At 35.0% G+C, this 25,383-nt stretch overlaps 1 long non-coding RNA gene and 7 other non-coding genes across 8 annotated transcripts; all 8 read right to left on the minus strand.

Annotated features, from left to right (window-relative positions):
• Nucleotides 1-1,238: 1,238 nt before the first annotated feature.
• Nucleotides 1,239-1,732, minus strand: LOC128240293 (uncharacterized). Its single transcript, XR_008262112.1, has 4 exons — nucleotides 1,697-1,732; nucleotides 1,545-1,583; nucleotides 1,396-1,431; nucleotides 1,239-1,275 (listed from the first exon to the last, which is right to left on the minus strand). It is a non-coding gene; the product is annotated as an uncharacterized LOC128240293 (long non-coding RNA).
• A 7,666-nt stretch (nucleotides 1,733-9,398) lies between these two features.
• On the minus strand, nucleotides 9,399-9,469 carry Trnag-gcc (transfer RNA glycine (anticodon GCC)). The gene has a single exon. It is a non-coding gene; the product is annotated as a tRNA-Gly (tRNA).
• Nucleotides 9,470-12,513: 3,044 nt separating this feature from the next.
• Nucleotides 12,514-12,584, minus strand: Trnag-gcc (transfer RNA glycine (anticodon GCC)). Its single transcript has one exon. It is a non-coding gene; the product is annotated as a tRNA-Gly (tRNA).
• A 1,130-nt stretch (nucleotides 12,585-13,714) lies between these two features.
• Nucleotides 13,715-13,785, minus strand: Trnag-gcc (transfer RNA glycine (anticodon GCC)). Its single transcript has one exon. It is a non-coding gene; the product is annotated as a tRNA-Gly (tRNA).
• Nucleotides 13,786-14,777: 992 nt separating this feature from the next.
• Trnag-gcc (transfer RNA glycine (anticodon GCC)) lies at nucleotides 14,778-14,847 on the minus strand. Its single transcript has one exon. It is a non-coding gene; the product is annotated as a tRNA-Gly (tRNA).
• A 2,665-nt stretch (nucleotides 14,848-17,512) lies between these two features.
• Nucleotides 17,513-17,583, minus strand: Trnag-gcc (transfer RNA glycine (anticodon GCC)). The gene has a single exon. It is a non-coding gene; the product is annotated as a tRNA-Gly (tRNA).
• Nucleotides 17,584-23,313: 5,730 nt separating this feature from the next.
• Nucleotides 23,314-23,384, minus strand: Trnag-gcc (transfer RNA glycine (anticodon GCC)). Its single transcript has one exon. It is a non-coding gene; the product is annotated as a tRNA-Gly (tRNA).
• Nucleotides 23,385-24,469: 1,085 nt separating this feature from the next.
• On the minus strand, nucleotides 24,470-24,539 carry Trnag-gcc (transfer RNA glycine (anticodon GCC)). Its single transcript has one exon. It is a non-coding gene; the product is annotated as a tRNA-Gly (tRNA).
• Between the last annotated feature and the right edge of the window lie 844 nt (nucleotides 24,540-25,383).

Raw genomic sequence — 25,383 nt, forward strand, 5'->3', positions numbered from 1 at the left:
TGGTGCACACGAGTAAAAGGTTGAAAAAAATGTCTGCAAAGTCAACATACAAGATGCATCGCATTTTCTCCGAAGATCTCGTTGGTGTTGAATTAAATCGTTTGAGTGTGAAACTGAACAAACCAATTTATATCGGAATGACTGTGTTAGATTTGTCAAAGCATACAATGTATGATTTTTATTATAATCACTTAAAAAAGCAATATGCTAATAAAGTTCATTTGCAACTAACTGATACTGATTCTTTTCTGATTAATGTTGAAACTGAAGACTTATTCCAAGATATGTATGCACATTCACATTTGTTTGACACTTCAGATTTCCCTAAAGATCATTTTTTATATAGCAATAAAAACAAAAAGGTAATGGGAAAGATGAAGAGTGAGACAAATGAAAAATGTATCTCTGAAGTGTGTGGGCTTCGATCGAAAATGTATGCATTCAAATGCAATAATTCCACTGAGAAGAGAGCAAAGGGAATATCAAAAGTGGTTGTTGAAAAAGAGTTTAGAATGCAACATTATAAAAATGTATTATTTGAATCTACTAAATTGTTTTCAAGAATGCATTCATTTCGCAGCCACAACCATGAAATTTATCTAGAAAAAATAAATAAGGTTGGATTGTCTAGTTTCGATGATAAGAGATTTCTTTTAGAGGACGGGATCCATTCCTATGCCTACGGTCATTATAAAATACAGTAAACGCATATAGATGAATTCCATCCTCCTCTGTAAGAAGCAATAGGTGAAGACGTTTTTCAAACATTGACATGTTTATTTTCTAATTATTTACAACATTTAAATATCGGCGGCAGCGGCGAAGGTGTCACTTTTTATTGCGGCAAATTCACCTGAAACCAAAACATTGCCGAGTATTATCTTCAAACATTATACATTTGATGATGATTTGCTTTTACGTGACTTTTTTCAATATGGTTTAGTTTTAGTGTTTACGCTACAAATGTATGTATAAAAAAACATGAAATTAAATATTTATATGTATTTACAATAAATATGAAAAAGAGAAATAAAATGTGTTAATAATTGTTATTATATATAAAAATCCTTACGGGAACTGCAAAATACAACTCCTCCCCCATGAGGAATTCAGCTGCTGCAAGGGTTTCCTAAAACAAAGGATTCACATTTAAAAACACTAACAAAACATTAAAATATCACCATCTTCATTTCAATTTATGTTTAATGTTAATCCTTTGTTATTATGAGAATTAAAACTTACAACTTCGGTCCATTCTGTGGTTGCGAGGGTTTCCTAAAACAAAGTATTCACATTTTTAAATCACCATCTTCATTTTGAATTTTGGATTAATGTGAATCCTTTGTAAATATCAATTCCAAACTGAAGTAACAAAATATGAAAATTAAACCTTACCGCTTGAGCTGCGCTCATCGGCGGCGGTGGTGGTGTCTGTAACAAGTGTTTAATATATTAGTACAACGAGTATAAACGCGATCATATGTATAACATAAGAATATATATTTTAATGTTGAAACTTGAATAAGTGAAGTATAAAGACTTACCGCTTGAGCTGCGCTCATCGGCGGTGGTGGTGGTGGTGTCTGTAACAAGTGTTTAATATATTAGTACAACGAGTATAAACGCGATCATATGTATAACATAAGAATATATATTTTAATGTTGAAACTTGAATAAGCGAAGTAAAAAGACTTACTGCTTGAGCTGTGCTCATCGGTGGCGGTGGTGGTGTCTGTAACAAGTGTTTAATATATGAGTACAAAGAGTATAAACGCGATCATATGTATAACGTAAGAATATATATTTTAATGTTGAAACTTGAATAAGCGAAGTATAAAGACTTACCCTCTCGTGGAGGAGCGTGTGGATCCGCTCCACCTCCTCTCTCATATCCCAGAATATCACATATTCTTCAAAGCTAAATGATATTTTTTTATTCTTTGTAATATCATGAATGTGAATGAATGTTTCACCCAAAAATGGGGTTATGCAAAGTAATTTCTTCGTTCCAATCCTAGAATCTGCTTTTGCCACATGGCCACTTCCGCTTCTTTTTATGGTGAAGCTCATGTTTTGGTGTGTTCTTTTGAAAGTTAAACAAGCACGGTGAAAACAACATGTTACACTCTCTATTTATAGCGTCCTCAATTTAGGTGGGATAGAGAGGGGTTCTCCCACACCAGCAACTAACTTGTTGATTGGTTAATAGAATATCATATAATTGTATAGTCGTCCAATTCTTGTTGATGATTGGTAAACTTAAAATATCTGCTCAAATGCTTTATTTTAATTTGGCGTGACTCGTTTTCAAAATCATCTTAAGCCTTTTATTTCGGTTTTTGATTTTTTAAGCATCAAGTCATTTTATATCCCATACACCTGCTCCTGAACACCAAATATCGCTTTATAACATAACTACACAACAACAAAAACAAACGTTTTTAAAGTGCATTATAAAGATGCGCTTTAAAGTAATAAAACGATATTCGCATAACAAAAATATACGAAATGATATGACATTCATTGGCATTGATACGCTGAGCCGGGTTTTATGTATGTTTTTTTCTTTTCTGTTATTTTCTTTGAGGTAAATAAATGCATGCGCAAGTTCGCGCGCAAGTTCCCGCAATATGCAAAAATGTCGGTGTTGGTTCTTTGTTTGCTTTGGTCAAGCGTCGTAGGAAATCATTATAATGACAAAGATGTGTGTTCTCAGGCTTTTAATAGCCTAATGTGCGAAGGCAAAGGTGTTGGACACTATACGTTCAGCAATAGAGATGCTGGAAGAGTTGTGTTGATGACAGGGTTTGAAGCGGGGTCCGTGATCGATGTTGTAAACATGCCAAGTCTATCAACGATTCAATCTAAAGGAGGATTTCTAGCATGTGAAGATATAGTGGGGAATAGGGCATTGACAATCATCCAGCCGGACGGGAAGTCACTTACATGTCCTGTAAGTATCAATGAACAGCGAGTGTTTTTATATATGTAATATCATAACTAATGCCCTCAATAAAAAGTATCGCTATAAATGCTAATAGTCACATGCTTGAATGCAGTCACCTATGACGTTCCAGACATTTTCAATGCTCTCACTGGTTGAATCAATACTGTTTGATTTTTACTATGCCAACTTCCTCTCATAGTGTAATATAGACACCATCAATATTAAATGTTCAAAAACATTGAAGTTGATAAAACATAAATAAACAAGAATCCACTTATTTATTTTTAGCCCGGTGATGAACTATCAACTCATGCTTCTGCAACCCACACCACTCGACTCCCAAGAATGGATAATGATGTGGAAGAAATACCGATTTCAGGTGTTAATTATTATTCATTTTGCTCTTTTTTCGGCTTTTCATAAATCACTCAAGACTTAAAATCAATTCATGTTAGCATTCAGCTATCATCAAAATTACTATAAGCTGCTTTTAAGTCTGAATGGAAATCTAAAAAAGGTCAACATATCACAACCATTTTTTCAATATTTGTTATTGTTTTTTCAATACTTGTGTTTTAGATGATATAACTGCTCTACCTGTGCCAATCTTAACATATGCCACTACAACCTACAGCACTCCACCCTTGACAACATATCATGAGGAAATATCTATTTCAGGTATCTATGAATTTTCATTTGCTTTATCCATTTTTGTTTTAGCTTTTCATGTATCCTCCATTAGATGTAAGATAATGGTTTGAATCAATAAAAGTAGATCTATTTCATAGATGCCTTGATAAGAATCATTTATTTTATGGCATTATATGTAAATATTTTACTCCATCATTATACTTGCTTATATTTTCAACTGACATAAGGTCCATGTCCGCCTGATCATTTAAACCTGCAACTTGAACACTTGGTGTTTTGTATTTATGTCTTGTTTGTCGTTGTATGGCATAGGCGTCTTGGTTGTTTAACCATTTCTTTATGAAATGCACAGTAAATATTCTTGGATAAGTTTTGTTCAATATACGACATAACTTGGCAGCACCTAAGTAACTTCCAGGATTTTTCGTATTAAAATAATATTCCGAAAGAATATGTTCCTTACGTGTGCTATCCATGATGTTGTTTTACTTTGTTATGAAAAAGAAAAGAGACAAACCAATATTTATATGTTTATTGACAAACCATTTTACAAGATAAATGACAACATAATACATACAGATACGTATATTCAATAAACATGTTTCTAGTAAAAATCACAACACATATTTTATACACAAAACATAGACATTAATTAGAAAAATTACGCACATTGCATGAACATGGTTCATAAATTAAAAAGGACAACATCAACTTTTGTAAATAAGATTTAAGACAATTACAATCCATGTAGAATCAAGAACGTTTCCACCACACAATATCCGAGTACATAAAAAAAACATTTCACAACTCTCAGTCTATGTTGAAAATAGTCGCTGCTCGATATGTTTTATGGTGGATATTGTTTTCTTTAGGTTCTCTTTCCATTGATCAGTTTTCATGACTTCTAAGTAATCTTTACTCGAAATGACTTTTTTATGCATGCTAACAAATTCATCTGAAATGTTAAGTCCATGCACTAGTTCTTCCCAGGATAGAAGTATTTTCACTTCATCTACTTCGGCCAGCATTTCATCAAAATAAAAGTCGATGAAATACTCATCGTCGTTTCTCAAATACATCATGATACAGTCATGTTCAGTTTGTGACGGGTGATCAATTTGACATCCATAGCACTTGTTTTTTATTACCGTCGTTGTAACTGCTAACATAGCTTGTGCGTACATAAAATTGAAGTACGAATTCATCAGCAAGACACAAGTTCCAGGTAGAGATGTATGATCTAATGGAACAGTTGATATGTCACTGCTTTCCATAGCGTTGACGGATTCTATGTCCAAATGTTTTAGTCCTGCTCTTGCCATAATTGGAATGTGTACGGTTCGACTGCTTTACGGGAAATGACTGTGCTTAAGTTTGCAGACAGCCTTTATTCAAATCACTTCCAGCTTTTATACAGATCACTTCCCGCTTTTATACAAATCGCTTCCCGCTTTTTTTTTTCAAATATTTGAATTATTCTGTTTCAGTACAATGTCAAATCCGGCGAGGAAAATAGCGGTGTGGACCACGGACGAGATGTCTTCCAAGGACTCCCGTTTAATTCATTATTTGAACTTGTTTGTCCAATCATTTTCAAAAATAAACAATTTGGTGAAATATTTTTATGTTGTTGCATGGGATCGTCGTTAACCTTCCAATGACTTAGTCTTATAGTACAAGAAAAGCATTCGACAATGTCACCACGTCCTGTATAATACAATCCGGCAGATGCTAACATATGTTTGTTAGGGTGAAGTTGTAAAGACCATGTATCAAACGTGTTCAGTCTATTGATATACAGTTTTAAATCCGGTGCATAAAATTCCAAACAGTTATGCTCTATTTTATCAACTGTAATAGCACCAAGAAATTTGTTCAATCTTCGTTCACTGTCCTTGAAGGAATGATGCCAGTAAAAAGACGCTTTCTTTTAAATCACATAAAGTTGAGAACTGATCTAGCTCTAAGCGAATTGCTGACGTCTTCTTCTTGATTATAACATAGAGTTTTTTACGTTTTATTTTTACTATGAGTAAACACCCTTTTAACTGACAATGTAATTGTTGTAAGACAGGTTTCCATTGAATATCTTCAAATCCATAGTTTTTGAAATAGTTTAATGTGTCTTCTGTAAATTGTAACTGCGCTTGTGCCATACTTATTAATATTAACGTTTCAGTTATAACACCTTAAAACTTATAAGCCACAGCTATGGCAGCATCAATATTGGAAATAGTTTTTTTCAAATTTAACCACTGTAACTGGTTTAGGCTGATGCCAATAATAGTTGCTGTTCCATTTGAAAACTGTCTTAAATCTATAAAAACATACCCTAATTGTTTACACACAGTGGCATAAAGTTGGTTTTGTAAATAAAACTGTTTCATATAAACACACGCTGTCCCGTTTATGTCAGGTTCCACAATATAATCATTTCCGTGTGACGGGCAATGTGGTTGTGATAAAATAAGCGCCCCTGGAACCGTGCAAGTTGTAGCTAAAATTAAAACCCCAATCCACTTAATTATTGTAAAGTGACAACGAAGGTTTTTGTTCCTAACACTTAGCTCGTTTTCTAAACTATTAATTTCAGTTATTGATGATTCGTAAATTCCGCTTATGTTTCCGTCCTTGGAATCAAACGAAGTAGTCTGCAGATTTTGATCACCCATGGTATGCACTGCTCAATGGATACACGTACATTGAATAGCTATTTAACTATTGTCTGGGAATATAGTCTTCAATGTCCTTAATTTGAGAAAATGTTAATAAATATGGTATAAATTTACATTTATCTAACCATTCACCACGACTATTGTACTCATCAACTATGGTTTGAAAATCGGTACTTCCTAATAAATCAGTCATATGTCTATGACTTTCTCGTACCCACTCGTATATGGAAATTGCTTCAAAATCATTTATCCATGACAGCATAGTTCCGCTCTCATCCCAAAAGGAATTAAACATTGTTCTACTGGAATCATACCTTCTCAAATCCATATTTCTATAAAAAAATATAAATGCCGTAGTGCCCTTTGAAAAAAAGAATTGTCATTCAAACGTTATAGCAGCTGGTGAAATAACACCCACCAATATCGGCTTTGAGAAAAACATCTGCCGTCTAAAGAAATATTTTTCCAATATGGCCGCGGAACCCCTGGACCCCTATCGCAGCCATTTTCTATTGTTCCTATTTTCAAAATGGCCGCTGAACCCCTGTTTTTATACTACTACTGTTGGAGTGTTGGTCAGCCGGACTTACTGCCAAAGCGACATTAGTTGAGCGAACATTTTCCACGTATTTGAATTACTTGCCCTCAATTGCTCTGAACACTTCTGCCACAGTATATGAGCTTTCACTTGATACGCATTATCACAATGACGTGCTCCTGTGCCTGGCATAGATTTTGTAGCATATAGTCATCCTGCTTTATAGTATCATACACTTGTAATTTTTAAGTCAAGCCCTTCTTTTCTAAGAGGTTTGTTCTGTATATACAATTTTGGCAAATAAGACTTACTATCCTTGAATATTATATATGGATTATGATTTTATCTTTTAAAAGAAATCCTGTGTGAAGGCGGAATGCGGGGGTATCATTGCATATGTGATAGCTCTAGTTTGAATAAAACTTACAATATTTGAAAACAAAAAACGATCTCTTTGAGCCCAGTAAATTATTTGTGAATCAAGTTTCATTGATTTTCAATGGCATAACTTTGAAAAAGTAAATCTGTCTGTAGCTATCGAGCTGTTGATTATAGGTCTCCGCCGTAACAAAGAATCTCATCATTATATTAGGCCATTGGCAATACTGTTTCAAACTAATGCCAAGTTAACCTTTATTTTGTTTGTTTAAAAGAGCCTAAAATTATAAATGAAAACATATACATTTATGATTTACAATATTTATCCGAAAAAAAAACATTCGGAATAAGATATGCTTTAAAGTTTGATTTTTTGTTCGTTCTTTATTTAAACTGAAATCTAGTGCAGAAATGACATTGGTTGCAATCTAAGGCCAAAAAGGCGTGTTTCACAAATACTTGTTAATTGATTTAATATTCTCACTCTACTGATTAAATTGGTTCAAATTTGCCACAATAATATTGGATTACGAGGCATCCGTAATTCACAAAGTTGTACACATTGTTTTTCAGCATAAACCTAAAGCAACTGATACCTTAACTTTGTTCATATGTGGTATCAGTGGCTTTAGCTTTATGCTGAAAAGTGATGTGTTACAGTTGCGCGAGCAGAATGTGAGAAATAAAGGTTTTCGCCCACTAGGCATACCGTAGTATCTGCATTTGCATATCAACAAAAGAAAGCTGTGATAGCGATGTTGGTGAATTTAAAAGGCGCCTTAATAATTTTTAAATCGATGTTTTTCTTGTACCATTCATGAAATGACATGCTGTCACTAATCAAAAAGGGCAGATAAAACCTTATTCGAAGTGACTACTCGCTGGTACATGCTTTTTCTCTGTTTTCTAACACATGTCATTCTTATATAATTTCAGTACAGGCTTCTTTCCAGATGGATAGGTTTGAAGATGAATGGTTTGTGATTGATAAATATTTTATTGCCGCAGTGGATTTAACTATATATCCGATCTGCAACACATTATATGAAAACATATTGTAGATAAATTCAACCATGAATGTTTCATTTATTTCTAACCACACGTGATATTTAGTTTATTCAGTTCGAACATCCGTTATTGGCACAAGGGCAACCACTATGGCCTTAAATGCCAAAATTAAATGAGCATCGACATGGCCTAAATAATGTCTCAATGGTCAGCACTGGTCTTGTTTATTGTCACAAGTGTCAACTCTGTTCTTGTACTATTACACAAGGGTCAACACTTGTCTTGAACTATTACACGGGTGTCAACACTCTCTGTTCTTGTTTTATGACACAAGGGTCAAAATTATTCTTATTATGTGGCACAAAGGTCAACACTAATCTTGATTTATGACACACGGGTCAACACCGGTCTTTATCTAGTATGACAAAAGGGTCAACACTGTTTTGTTGAATGACGCAATAATTAACATTTTGCTTTAGTTTAACGGCACACCAATCAACACTTTGTTACAGATTAATAACACAAAGGTAATCATTGTGAATCGTTTAAAACTAGGTCATGGGTTATACTTATTTCTGTTAGCTTGTCCTTGAAGAACTCGACACTTTTCAGAACCACGTTCTTGATCCCAGGTGGGGTTCTTTGGTAAGTGGGAGACAGATACATGTTTAACACTGTACCACTTTTACTGTCTTTTGAAATGTGGCACAAAGGTAAACAATAGTATTGATTGGTTTAAGCATACTTAATACAAGAAAAAAATCATATAACAAAATATACTTTAGTACAAATACCTTAAAGTTTGATCGGGAGGTAAAACTTTAAGAAGATCATAGAAATTGGGTTCGGATAGTTGTGATTATTATTCGTGTGCTCATTACGAGGATCTCCAGTAAGACTAGTATGATGGTGCATTTAACACTCCTATCATTCCGGGCCCTATCCTCTGGCATTAAGGTTCGTTTCGTCTGTCATGTTGTCAAATATTTGATTATGCGAATATTCCGGATGTCTAGAAAATTTGTCGAAGGTTTAATTAAATAATTTAAAGGAGTCTTTGAGCTTTTACGAACTAAAATCACACATGCATAGACGGACATTGACTCGTATATAGTGAGATTCCATCATAGTGCACTTCATATTGATGCGTATTTCAGAACTGTTTAGCATTAAAGGCAGTGCATTCATTTAAAATAAAATGTGCATCGGCCGGGAATCGAACCCGGGCCGCCCGCGTGGCAGGCGAGCATTCTACCACTGAACCACCGATGCTTACATAAAGATCTAAACGTTTTTACTATTTCCTAAAACGATTTTATTGTACGGTGACGTCCACAAAACGCGGGTGCCCTCAAGGCGTTTTCATGTCGACCGTACTGTCAATGATGCATATTAGTTTACAAATAAATCATTTCTACAACGTTTCACTAAGCAAATATTTATAAAGAGTAGGTACAACATAACAATGTTCAAAACACTCTTCTAATACATCACAAGTGCATGATCGTGTCGCCGTAGTAAAACAATAATTCTGAAGATGTTGTATACAACAAAAAGTGTCGCACCGTAACACAAGCCCACAGCCATTTATTTCTGTTATATACGTAATTATGTTCGCAATAAATAGTTGGATCATACGGTTAAAGATTAAGGTCATATTTGATGGTCAATCCAATCCGATATAAATGCCTAACTATTCATAAAGGTGTTGGAATATATCTGTTGAAACATGTATTAAAAGGATTTCAATCAGCATGATATGGTACAAAAAGGGAAGAAATAATTGTTTAATAAGTACTAACTTTAAGGTACGGAAACATTTACTCTTTGGTTTAATTTAAACATATTTTATTGCCTTTTTTCTTTCAACATAATCGGTATTTACAACAATAATATAGAGTATACAAAAAGCAAATGGATTGGACACAAGTTCTAACAACATTAGTAACGTCTTCCCCATTGGTCTTTGGTCGACACCATATCTGCCCCCAAAATGCATTTTACCCTTCTTTTATTTGCACCAACTTCTCGAAAGCTCTAAATCGTTACAAGCTTAGATAACTTATTTCCTTAGTCAATGTTCTTACTTTATCTTGGTTTCACAAAAGAAAATGGAGTTCATCGTGATAATCTTAAAGGGACTGTACACCAGATTGGCACAAAAAAGGTTTATTCTGTAACGAATCTCAGGACAATTGTTTAATAGCTTTGAAAAAGTAAATCCCTCTGTAGATATCGAGCTGTTGTTTATAGGTTTCCAACGTAATCATTATATTTGGCCATTGGCGATACTGTTTTAAACTAATGCCCGGTTAACCTTTATTTTGTTTGTTTAAAAGGGCCTAAATAATGAATAAAAACATTTACGATTTACAATAATTATCCGAAAACAAACATTCGGAATAAGATATGCTTTGCAGTTTGAATTTTTGTTCTTTATTTAAACTGAAATATCGTGCAGAAATGACACTTTTTGCTATCTAAGGCCAAAAAGGCGTGTTTCACATATATTTGTTAATCGATCTACATATTCTCACTCTACTGATTAAATTGGCTCAAATGTGCCACAATATTATTGGATCACGAGGAATCCATAATTCACAAAGTTGTACACATTGTTTTTCAGCATAAACCTAAAGCAACTGATACCTTAGGTTCGTTCATATGTGGTATCAGTGGCTTTAGCTAAATATGATGAAAAAAAACAATGTGTAATATTAAAGCTAGCAGGATGTTAGAAATACAGAATTTTGTCCACTATGCTTACTATAGTATCTGCATATGCCTATCAACAAAACAAAGTTACGAAAAGTGCGATAGCGATGTTGGTTCATTTAAAAGGCGCCTTAATAATTTTTATATCGATGTTTTTCTTGTAGCATTCATGAAATGACATGCTGTCACTAATCAAAAAGGGCAGATAAAACCTTATTCGAAGTGACTACTCGCTGGTACATGCTTTTTCTCTGTTTTCTAACACATGTCATTCTTATATAATTTCAGTACAGGCTTCTTTCCAGATGGATAGGTTTGAAGATGAATGGTTTGTGATTGATAAATATTTTATTGCCGCAGTGGATTTAACTATATATCCGATCTGCAACACATTATATGAAAACATATTGTAGATAAATTCAACCATGAATGTTTCATTTATTTCTAACCACACGTGATATTTAGTTTATTCAGTTCGAACATCTCTTATTGGCACAAGGGCAACCACTATGGCCTTAAATGCCAAAATTAAATGAGCATCGACATGGCCTAAATAATGTCTCAATGGTCAGCACTGGTCTTGTTTATTGTCACAAGTGTCAACTCTGTTCTTGTACTATGACAAAAGGGTCAAAACTTGTTTTGATCTATTACACGGGGGTCAACACTGGTTGACCTATGACACGGGGGTCAACACTCTCTGTTCTTGTTTTAGGACACAAAGGTCAACATTATTCTTATTCTGTGGCACAATGGCCAACCCTATTCTTGTTTTGTGGCACAAGGGTCAACACTAATCTTGATTTATGACACACGGGTCAACACCGGTCGTTACCTAGTATGACGAAAGGCTCAACACTGCTTTGTTTAATGACGCAATTAGTTTAACGGCACACCGATCAACACTTTGTTACAGTTTAATAACACAAAGGTCATCATTGTGAATTGTTTAAAACTAGGTCATGGGTTATACTTATTTCTGTTAGCTTGTCCTTTAATAACTCGACACTTTGCAGAACCACGTTCTTGATCCCAGGTGGGGTTCTTGGGTAAGTGGGAGACAGATACATGTTTAACACTGTACCACTTTTACTGTCTTTTGAAATGTGGCACAAAGGTAAACAATAGTATTGATTGGTTTAAGCATACTTAATACAAGAAAAAAATCATATAACAAAATATACTTTAGTACAAATACCTTAAAGTTTGATCGGGAGGTAAAACTTTAAGAAGATCATAGAAATTGGGTTCGGATAGTTGTGATTATTATTCGTGTGCTCATTACGAGGATCTCCAGTAAGTCTAGTATGATGGTGCATTTAACACTCCTATCATTCCGGGCCCTATCCTCTGGCATTAAGGTTCGTTTCGTCAGTTATGTTGTCAAATATTTGTTATGCGAATATTCCGGATGTCTAGAAAATTTGTCGAAGGATTTATTAAATAATTAAAAGGAGTTTTTGAGCTTTTACGAACAAAAATCACACAGGCATAGACGGACATTGACTCGTACATGGTGAGATTCCATCATAGTTCACATCATATTGATGAATATTTCAGAATTGTATAGCATTCAAGGCAGTGCATTCATTTAAAAAATGTGCATCGGCCGGGAATCGAACCCGGGCCGCCCGCGTGGCAGGCGAGCATTCTACCACTGAACCACCGATGCTTACATTGACGTACGTTCAATACGCTCCAATTGAACGTTAACGTTTATTAAACGTTAGTGCCCACAAGGCGTTTTCGACCGTACTGGCAATGATACGTGTTAGGTTTTTTATATATTACTGCTGCAACATTTTACTCAGGTAACATTTAATAAGCAACACTATGATGTACACTTGTAGCTAATATCAATGTTTAAACACACTCGTCTAATATATCATAGAAGCAAGAACGCGTCACAGTAGTCTAAATGTATATGCAACAGAAGGGTCGCACCATATCACAGGCCCACAATATTTAAATGCAAAACTACAGAAACAAGCTCAGTAGACAAAAGTTTAAACATAAACCCCGTTTAACGGCACAGGGTCAACGCCAAAGACATAGAACTATCATTTTCTTTTGAATTCAATGGACAATTGTTTTCGCAATATATTCACGGTCTGTATGGACAAATGTCAAGGTCATAATTGGTGGTCAATGAAGCACGATAGTATTGAAAATTTACTTTTGTTTGATTTTTGTATCATTGCTGTTCACATCGAACACACAAACGTACGTCGGACGGCACGGAACGTCATTTAATGGCATGGTTCAGGAGGCGTATTTTCTGCTCATTAATATCATTCAAAGGGCTATGAAGACCTCCCAATGTCTTTCTAACAGTTTATACATGTATTTCAAATATTAAACAGAAAAATGGATGAGATATTAATGTGTGCATATGATAAACCTTCATATTAATGTTTTGCGAATGGCTGCCTTAATCAAGGGCTTATCTCGCAGCATCAGAAAAAACATGAGAAAACGGCGGAAAGAGACTCGAGTGATTCCAAGATTTACCATTCTGAGCCAAATATTATTTCTAAATATATTGTGTACTTGACCATATTCACTTTTTTTCAAATACTTTGTCCATTGTAAGGACACTCTGTCCTACTTCTTTACTTTACAGCGTTGAAATATAAAATATTTAGTCCAAGTCAAGTAAAACGCCGCAGCTTCTATATACACATCTGTATTATTTGTCTCACATATCATGATGTTAAATAATGAAATTAAATATATTGATTAAACTTGAAATTAAAGTTTATATTATAACGTGAATCATATATATCAATGACAATAAAATTGTGCATCGGCCGGGAATCGAACCCGGGCCGCCCGCGTGGCAGGCGAGCATTCTACCACTGAACCACCGATGGTTACATTGAGAACGTTCAATACGCTCTAATGGTGCGTTGACGTTTATTAAACGTAAGTGACCATAAGGCGTTTTTGACCGTACTGTCAATGATACGTGTTAGTTTTTTTAAATATATCACTGCTGCAACGTTTTACCCAGGAAACATTTATAAAGCAACAGTACGATGTAGTTGATAGCAATGCTTAAACACACTCGTCTGATATTTCATAGAAGCAAAAACGCGTTACAGTAGTCTAAATGTACATGCAACAGAAGGGTCGCACCATATCACCGGCTCTAAATATTTATTTGAAAAACTACAGAAACAAACTCAGTAGCCAAAAGTTTAAATATAAACCCCGTTTAACGGCACAGGGTAAACGCCAAAGCCATGGAACTATCCTTCTTTCTGTTGAATACAATGGACAGTTGTATTTGCTATATATTCATGGCCTGTATGGACAAAGGTCAATGTCACATATGGTGGTCAATGCAGCCTGATAAAGTTGCAAAACACTTTTTGTTTGATTTTTGTGTTGTTGCTGTTCACATCGAACAAACAAAAGTACGCCGGATGGCACGGAACGTCGTTTAAAGGCATGGTTCAGAAGAAGCATATGAATGTTTTACGAATGCCTACCTTAAGAAAGGGCATATCTCGCAGCATCATAAAATCACGACAAAATGGCGGAGAGCAAGTCGAGTGGTACCGAGATATACCATCCTGAGCCAAATTTTTTTTCTAAATATATTTTGTACTTGACCATATTCCCTTTTTGTCAAATACTTTCTACATTGTAAGGACTCTCTGTCATACTTCTTTACTTTAAAGCGTTGAAATATAAAATATTTAGTCCAAGTCAAGTAAAATACCGCAGCTTCTATATACACATCTGTATTATTTGTTTCACATATCTTGGTGTTAAATAATGAAATAAAATATATTGACTAAACTTGAAATTAAACTTTATATTATAACGTGAATCATATATATCAATGACAATAAAAATGTGCATCGGCCGGGAATCGAACCCAGCCGCCCGCGTGGCAGGCGAGCATTCTACCACTGAACCACCGATGCTTACATTGAGAACGTTCAATACGCTCTAATGGTACGTTGACGTTTATTAAACGTAAGTGCCCATAAGGCGTTTTTGACCGTACTGTCAATGATGCGTGTTAGTTTTTTTTTAAATATATCACTGCTGCAACGTTTTACCCAGGAAACATTTATAAAGCAACAGTACGATGTAGTTGATAGCAATGTTTAAACACACTCGTCTGATATTTCATAGAAGCAAAAATACGTTACAGTAGTCTAAATGTACATGCAACAGAAGGGTCGCACCATATCACAGGCCCACAATATTTAAATGCAAAACTACAGAAGCAAGCTCAGTAGCCAAAAGCTTAAACATAAACCCCGTTTAACGGCACAGGGTAAACGCCAAAGCCATGGAACTATCCTTCTTTCTGTTGAATACAATGGACAGTTGTATTTGCTATATATTCATGGCCTGTATGGACAAAGGTCAATGTCACATATGGTGGTCAATGCAGCCTAATAAAGTTGCAAAACACTTTTTGTTTGATTTTTGTGTTGTTGCTGTTCACATCGAACACACAAAAGTACGCCGAACGGTACGGAACGTCGTTTAAAGGCATGGTTCAGAAGAAGCATATGAATGTTTTACGAATGCCTACCTTAAGTAAGGGCATATCTCGCAGAGTCAATAAAAACACGACAAAATGGCGGAGAGCAAGTCGAGTGGTACCGATATATACCATCCTGAGCCGAATTTTATTTCTAAATATATTGTGTACTTGGCCATATTCCCTTTTTGTCAAATACTTTGTCCATTGTAAGGAATCTCTGTCCTACTTCTTTACTTTACAGCGTTGAAATATAAAATATTTAGTCCAAGTCAAGTAAAACACTTGTCTATATGGACAAAGGTCAAGATCACAGTTAAGCATCAATGCAGCCCGATATGATTGCAAAATTACTTTTGTTTGATGTTTGTGTTATTGCTGCTCACATCGAACAAACAAGTGTACGTCAGACAGCACGGAACGTCTCGTAAGAGCATTATTTAGGATGCATATTTTCTGCTCAACAATATCACTCGAATGGCTATGAAGACCTCCCGATGTCTTACTAACCATTTATACTGTTTCTCAAACTCTAAACAGAAATATTCATGAGATATTAATGACGTCATTACAAGAAATCGTCATAGAACTAACACTAAAAAACAAAAATTTACACCATTTGTTAACCTATTTAAAACCATATATAAAATGACATTTAATTCCAGCTGTTTTTGCAGATTTTTATAAAAAAAGGGCTGAAATTACTGTTCAGAAATAATTTACCATATCTAAACAAATAAGAACAGCAGCTTAAAAAGTGCTCGACATCTACTGCAGTCACGTGATATTTTTGCGCCAAAGTTAAACGCAAAAGCTGGGGCTTTTTCTGTTTTAATGAAGGATTAGCTATGGAAATATGGCCGTTTCTACCGTCAAAATTGATCTAAGCATTTGAGATACAGAAGATTAGAAAAATCTTCGACTGTCATTCGACCACACAAATGGTTCTTACACCACAAATGTTTCCGTGTGTCAATGACTGCGTTGTTGAACCATCCATAAGAGTTGTTTTCATCGAAAAACTTACTTCTCTCACGTATGGCCGATTAACGGCGCAATATAGTTTCAAACTACTTGTTTTCGAATATGTCTTGGTTCATGTTATCTTTAAAACCGTCTTTAATGGCTCGGAATGTTCAGGCATGTGACGTCATTTTCTTCAAATATTTTATGCTCTGTGCAGTTTGTGGAGTTTTGTGCTGTTGTTCCATGTTTCTTGTTTGTGAGTTTTGCTTTTGTGTTCTATGTCTTTGGCGTTTACCCTGTGCCATTAAACGGGATTTATGTTTAAATTTTGGCTACTGGGCTTGTGTCTATAGTTTTTCACATAAGTATTTAAATCTAACGAAGGTCAATATTGGGTTATCCATAACGCGACGATATGGACCCGGAAAGCTCCCCATCTCCTTATAATCATTATAATTTGTAACAGCTTAAGCAACATGGTCAAGCTTTTAAAATACATTTTCTGACTTATATGCAATGAACTATAATATCTTTCAAGTACTTGCGGTCCTGATGTGTGAATTTTTAAAACCTTTATATGAATGTTTTACGAATGCTTACCTAAAACAAGGCCATATCAAGCAGCATCATAAAATCATGACAAAATGGCGGACAGCCACTCGATTGATTCCGAGATATACGATTCTGAGCCGTATTTTAATTCTAAATGTATTGTTTATTTGACCATATTCCTTTTTTCTAAAGATTCAAATAGGACATCTGTCGTACTTGTTTACTTTACATCGTTGAAATATCAAATATTCAATCAAAATGAAGTATAACACCGCAGCGTCTATATACATATCTTATAAATTGTCTCGCATATCATGGTTATATTAATGGAATGGAATATATTAAATAAACTTGAAATTAAAGTTTGTTTTATAAACGTTAATCGAATTTATTGTTTAAACACTCGTCTGATTATCATAGAAGCAAAAGCGTGTGCGTCAAAGTTGTCTTTTATGTTTTATGCAACACAAGGGTCGCACCAAATCGACGGCTCACATCCCTTGTTACTTTGGACTACAATGGACAATTGTGTTTGCAATACATACATTGTCTGTTTTACAATGACAACAAAAATGTGCATCGGCCGGGAATCGAACCCGGGCCGCCCGCGTGGCAGGCGAGCATTCTACCACTGAACCACCGTTGCTTACATAGGCGTACGTTCAATACGCGCTAATTGTACGTTAATATTTATTAAACGTTAGTGCCCACAAGGCAATTTTCAACTGTACTGTCAATGATGCGTGTTAGGTTTTTTGATATATCACCGCTGCAACGTTTTACTCAGGAAACATTTATTATGCAACTGTATGACGTAGTTAATCGTATTGCCTAAACACCTCGTCTGATATATCATAGAAGCAAGAATACATTACAGTAGTCTAGATATTTTATGCAACCAATAATTATATGGAAAACTACAGAAACAAGCTTCGTAGCCAAAAGGTAAAGATTTTTAAACATAAACTCCTTTTAACGGCACATGGTAAATGCCAAATAATAATAAGAAATATCCTTCTTTCTGTTGAGTACAATGGACAATTGTTTTCGTAATATTCATGTTCTGTATGAACAAAGGTCACGGTCCCAGTTGGTGGTAAAAGCAGCCCGAAATGGTTGCAAAACGACGTTTTTATTATTTTCTTATTTTGCTGTTCACACAGAACACACAAAAATAGGTCAGACGGCACGGATAGTTGTGTTTTGGCATAATTTAGGAGGCGTTCTTTTTCTACTTAACAATATCATTCTAATGGCTATGAAGATTTTCCGATGTCTTACTAACAGTTTATAGATGTATTTCAATAATTTACAGAAAAACCAATGAGATATTTATGTGTGCATATGTAAAACCTTCATATGAATGTTTTACAGATGCCTAACTGAAACAATGGTATCTCACGCAGCCTCATTAAAACATGACAAATTGCCAGACAGCGAGTCGAGCGATTCCAAGATTCACCATTCTGAGCCGAATTTTATTTTTAAATATATTGTTAACTTGACCATATTTTCTTTTTTTAAATACTTTGTCTATTGTAAGGACTCGCTGTCCTTCTTTACTTTGCAGCGTTGAAATATCATATATTTAGTCAAGTCACCGCAGTGTCTATAGACATTTCTTTATTATATATTGGCTCATATATCATGTTGTTAACTAATGGAATTAAATGTATTAAGTTGATATGAAATTAATTGAATCTTATAAATTTTATACAACGACAACAAAATGTGTATCGACATATCATATATTTAGTCAAGTAAATCACCGGGGAGTCTATCTACAAATCTTTATTAATTGGCTCACATATCAAGTTGTAAAACATTGAATTAAATATATTAAGTAAACTTGAAATTAAAGTTTGTATTAGAACGTTAATCATATATATTGTTTAACAATGACAAAAAAATATGGGCGATTTTCGACCGTTCTGTCAATGATGCGTGTTAGATTTTCATATATCAAAGTTGCAGCGTTTTACTCGGGAAACATTTATTAAGCAACAGTATGACGTAGTTAATAGCAATGTTTTAACACACTCGTCTGATATATCAGAGAAGCAAGAACGCATCACAGTAGTCTAAATGATACATGCAGCGGAAGGATCGCACCATATCACCGGCTCATAGCCCTTCTTTTCTGGAATACAATGGACAATTGTGTTTGCAATATATACATGGTCTGTATGGACAAAGGTCAAGGTCACAGTTGATGGTCAATGCAGCTCGATATGATTGCGAAAATACTTTTTCTTTGATGTTTGTGTCATTGCTGTTCACATCGAACAGACAAGTGTACGTCTGACAGCCCGGAACGTATCGTTATGGCATGTTTTAGGAAGCATATTTTCTGCTCAACAATATCATTCGAATGGCTATGAAGACCTCTCGATGTCTTACTAACCGTTTATACATGTTTTTAAAATATTGATCAGAAAAATCGATGAGATATTATTGACGTCACTAAGTTACAAGAAAACGTCATATAACTAATAGTAAACAGCTAAAATTTCCACCATTTGTAAACCTATTTCGAACCATATAAAACAAGAAATGACATTTCATTCAAGCTGTTTTGGCAGATTTTTATCAAACAAAGGCAGAAATTACTGTTCAAAAATAATATATCATATCTCAACAAATAAGAAAAACATCTTAAAAAGAGTCCGACATCTACTGCAGTCACGTGACATTTTGCGCCAAAGATTAACGCAAAAGCTGGTTTTGTTTCTGTTTCAATAAATGGAAATATGACCGTCTCAACCGTCAAAAGTGATCTAAGCATTTGAGCTACAGAAAATTAGAGAAATCTTTGACTGTCATTCGACCACACAGATGGTTCTTACACCACATATGTTTCCGTGTGTCAATGGCTGCGTTGTTGAACCATCCATTAGAGTTATTTTCATCGAATAATTTACTTCTCTTGTGTATGACCGATTAACAGCGAAAATAGTTTCAAACCACTTGCTGTCGAATTTGTCTGACGAGGGTCAAGATTGGGTTATCCATAACGCGTCCATATAGACGTGGCTAGCTACCCATTACCTTATTATCACTATAAGGTAAAGACAGCAGCTTCAGAGTCATTGCTTTTAAAATACATTTCCTGATATGCAATGAACTACAATATCTCTCAAATAGTTGCGGCCCTGATGTGTGCATATGTAAAATCTTCAAATGAATGTTTTACGAATGCCTACCTTAAACAAGGGCATATCTCGCAGAGTCATCAAAACATGACAAAATGGCGGACAGCGACTCGAGCGATTCCGAGATATACTATTCTGAGCCGAAGTTTATTTCTTAATATAGTGCGTTCTTGACCATACTCCTTTTTCTAAATAATTTGTCCTTTGTTAGGACTCTCAGCCCGACTTCTTTACTTTACAGCTTTAAACTATCATATTGTATTCTGTCAAAGTCAAGTAAAACACCGCAGCGTCTATATACATACCTTTATTATTTGGCTCAGATATCATGGTGTTAAGTTAAAATTATTATTATTATTATATAATAAGTACACTTGAAATTAATTGAATCATATGTATTGTTTCAACACGCTCTAATTGTACGTTGACGTTTATCAAACGTTAGTTCACACAATGCGTTTTGCGACCGTACTGCCAATGCTGCGTGTTAGTCTTTTGATATTTCACTGCTGCAACGTTTTACTCAGAAAATACTTATTAAGCAACAGTATGGTGTAGTTATTTCAGTGTGTGTATCACGTGACAAATTCCGTCATAAATGCTACGTCGGATGGCAACATTTTGCTTCGAATGAAGACTTTAAGCAAAGAAACCGACACTATTTCTTCACACATTTAATTGAAGCATAGCGCAGTCTACGCCGCATACTGAGCTCCACCTTCGGTCTTTTACAAGAGTTTGATTGAGACTTCAGTCTCTTAATTCACTTCGACAATCCTTTTTCACAAAATTGTCGTCTGTCGGAGCACTGTCAAAACATTATTTGAAAACAGGTATGTCGAAGTGATTGATGAAACTAATCACCTTATCAAAGTCCTGTCATAAAACGAAGGCAGGGCTTATTGAGCGGCATAGACTGCCGTTTGTTTAATTTGAAATGGTGTAGTAAAAGAAAAGTTATCTTTGTTTTAAGTCTTCATTTTAAGCAAACTGTTGCCTTCCGACGTCACATATATGACGTTATTTATCACACACACTGTAATGAAAATGTTAAAACTTTAAACGTGCTCGTCTGATATATCATAGAATCAAGAACGCGTCACAGTAGTCTAGATGTTTTATGCATCAGAAGGGTCGCAACATATCACCGGCTCACATCCCTTCTACCTGTTAAATACAATGGAAAAATGAGTTTGCAATATATACATGATCTGTATGGACAACGGTCAAGGTCACCTTTGATGGTCAATGCAGCCCGCAAAATTACTTGTGTTTGATGTTTGTGTTATTACTGTTCACATTGAACAAACACGTGTACGTCAGACAAGGAACGTCTCGTTATTGCATGATTTAGAAGGCGTATTTTCTGCTCAACAATATCATTCTTATGGCTTTGAAGACCTCTCGATGTCTAACTTACTGTTTATACATGTTTCTCAAACTCTAAACAGAAATATTCATGAGATATTTGTGACGTCATTAAAAGACAACGTCATAGAACTAACACTTAAAAAACTAAAATTTACACCATTTGTAAACCTATTTAAAACCATTTATAAAAATGACATTTAATTCCAGCTGTTTTTGCAGATTTTTATAAAAAAAGGGCGGAAATTACTGTTCAGGAATAATTTACCATATCTAAACAAATAAGAACAGCAGCTTAAAAAGTGCTCGACATCTACTGCAGTCACGTGATATTTTTGCGCCAAAGTTAAACGCAAAAGCTGGGGCTTTTTCTGTTTTAATGAAGGATTAGCTATGGAAATATGGCCGTCTCTACCGTCAAAATTGATCTTAGCATTTGAGATACAGAAGATTAGAGAAATTCGACCACACAAATGGTTCTTACACTACAAATGTTTCCGTGTGTCAATGACTGCATTGTTGAACCATCCATTAGAGTTGTTTTCATCGAAGAATTTACTTCTCTCACGTATGGCTGATAAACGGCGGAATGTAGTTTCAAACCACTTGTATTCGAATTTCTTTAAAACCGTCTTTGGCGGCTCGGAATTGTCCGGCATGTGATGTCATTTTCTTCAAATATTTTATGCTCATTGCAGTTTGTGGAGTTTTGTGCTGTTGTTCCATGTTTCTTTTTTTGTGATATTTTGTTTTTGTGTTTTATGACTTTGGCGTTTACCCTGTGCCATTAAAGCTGCACTCTCACAGATTGAACGTGAGTCACAACTTTTTTTTTTCTTGGAACGAGCCAATTAGTTAGTAACGGTTTAGGTCATAAAACATTAATTTTCGAACGGAAATATGAAAATCTGCGCTCTAATCTTTTGTCAGCAATCTTTTATCATTGGTTTGCAGATATTTACGCAAAAAGTTCCTCTTTCCAAAACAAAAAATAAAAAAAGTTGCAAAAACGGTAAATCTGTGAGAGTGCAACTTTAAACGGGATTTATGTTTAAATTTTGGCTACTGGGCTTGTGTCTGTAAATTTTCACATAAGTATTGAAATCTTACGAGGGTCAATATTGGGTTATCCATAACGCGACGATATGGACACGAAAAGCTCCCCATCTCCTATCTCCTTATAATCATTATAATTTGTAACAGCTTAAGCAACAGGGTATTGGCTTTTAAAATACATTTCCTGACTTATATGCAATGAACTATAATATATTTCAAGTACTTGCGGCCCTGATGTGTGAATTTGTAAAACCTTTATATTATATTTTTACGAATGCCTACCTGAAACAAGGGCATATCTAGCAGCATCATAAAATCATGACAAAATGGCGGACAGCCACTCGATTGATTCCGAGATATACGATTCTGAGCCGAATTTTATTTCTAAATGTATTGTTTAATTGACCATATTCCTTTTTTCTAAACACCTTGCCCATACTTGTTTACTTTACATCGTTGAAATCTCAAATATTCAGTCAAAGTGAAGAAAAACACCGCAGCGTCTATATACATATCTTATAAATTGTCTCGCATATTATGGTGTAAATTAATGGAATGGAATATATTTAATAAACTTGAAATTAAAGTTTGTTTTATTAACGTTAATCGAATTTATTGTTTAAACACTCGTCTGATTATCATAGAAGCAAAAACGTGTGCGTCAAAGTTGTCCTTAATATGTTTTATGCAACACAAAGATCGCACCATATCGCCGTTCACATCCCTTGTTACTTTGGACTACAATGGACAATTGTGTTTGCAATATATACATGGTCTGTTTCACAATGACAACAAAAATGTGCATCGGCCGGGAATCGAACCCGGGCCGCCCGCGTGGCAGGCGAGCATTCTACCACTGAACCACCGATGCTTACATAGGCGTATGTTCAATACGCGCTAATTGTACGTTAACGTTTATTAAACGAAAGTGCCCACAAGGCGATTTTCAATCGTTCTGTCAATGATGCGTCTTAGGTTTTTTGATGTATCACTGCTGCAACGTTTTACTCAGGAAACATTTATTAAGCAACTGTATGACGTAGTTAATCGTATTGCCTAAACACACTCGTCTGATATATCATAGAAGCAAAAATACAAAACAGTAGTCTAGATATTTTTTGCAACCGAAGGGTCGCACTATATCCCCGGCTCACAAAAATTATATGGAAAACTACAGAAACAAGCTTCGTAGCCAAAAGATAAACATTTTTAAACATAAACTCCGTTTAACGGCACAGGGTAAATGCCAAATAATAAGAAACATCCTTCTTTCTGTTGAGTACAATGGACAATTGTTTTCGTAATATATTCATGTTCTGTATGAACAAAGGTCATGGTCCCAGTTGGTAGTAAAAGCAGCCCGAAATGGTTGCAAAACGACTTTTTTTTATTATTTTCTTATTTTGCTGTTCACACAGAACACACAAAAATAGGTCAGACGGCACGAAACGTTGTGTTTTGGCATAATTTAGGAGGCGTTTTTTTCTGCTTAACAATATCATTCTAATGGCTATGAAGATTTTCCGATGTCTTACTAACAGTTTATAGATGTATTTCAATATTTCACAGAAAAATCAACGAGATATTTATGTGTGCATATGTAAAACCTTCATACGAATGTTTTACAGATGCCTAACTGAAACAATGGTATCTCACGCAGCATCATTAAAAACATGACAAATTGGCAGACAGCGAGTCGAGCGATTCCGAGATTCACCATTCTGAGCCAATTTTTTTTTTCTAAATACTTTGTCTATTGTAAGGACTCGCTGTCCTGCTTGTTTACTTTGCAGCGTTGAAATATCATATATTTAGTCAAATCACCGCAGTGTCTCTAGACCTTTTTTTATAATTAATTGGCTCATATATCATGTTGTTAATTAATGGAATTAAATGTAATAAGTTGACATGAAATTAATCGAATCTTATGAATTTTATACAATGACAACAAAAATGTGCATCGGCCGGGAATCGAACCCGGGCCGCCCGCGTGGCAGGCGAACTTCTACCACTGAACCACCGATGCTTACATAGACGTACGTTCAATACGCTCTAATTGTACGTTAACGTTTATTAAATGTTAGTGCCCACAAGGCGTCAATGATGCGTTTTAGTTTTTTTATATATCACTATTACAACGTTTTACTCAGGAACCTGTCTGTAAGGCAGAGGTCACAGTTGATGGTCAATGCAGCCCGATATGATTGCAAAATTACTTGTGTTTGATGTTTGTGTTATTACTGTTCACATCGAACCAACAAGTGTACGTCAGATAACACGGAACGTCTCGTTATGGCATAATTTAGGAGGCGTATTTTCTGCTCAAAAATATCATTCGAATGGCTATAAAGACCTCCCGATGTCTTAATTATCGTTTATACATTTTTTATCAATACCAAACAGAAAATTCGATGAGATATTATTGACGTCATTACAAGAAAACGTCATAGAACTATTACCAAAATAGTAAAATTTCCACCATTGTAAAACCTATTTGGAACTATTTAAATACAAGAAATTACATTTAATTCCAGCTGTTTTTGCAGATTTTTAACGAAAAAGGGCTTAAATTACTGTTCAGAAATTATATATCATATCTCATCGAATAAGAAAAGCAGCTTAAAAAGTGTCCGACACCGTACCTACTGCAGACACGTGATATTTTTGCACCAAAGCTTAACGCAAAAGCTGTTTTGTTTCTATTTTAATGAAGGTTCAGCTATAAAAATATGACCCTTTCAATCGTCAAAATTTATCTAACCTTTTTAGCTACAGAAAATCGGAGAAATCTTCGCCAGATATTCGACCACACAGACGGTTCTTACACCACATATGTTTCCGTGTGTCAATGACTGCATTGTTGAACCATC

The sequence above is a fragment of the Mya arenaria genome, chromosome 7, assembly GCF_026914265.1.
Source record: "Mya arenaria isolate MELC-2E11 chromosome 7, ASM2691426v1".
NCBI classification, from domain to species: domain Eukaryota; kingdom Metazoa; phylum Mollusca; class Bivalvia; order Myida; family Myidae; genus Mya; species Mya arenaria.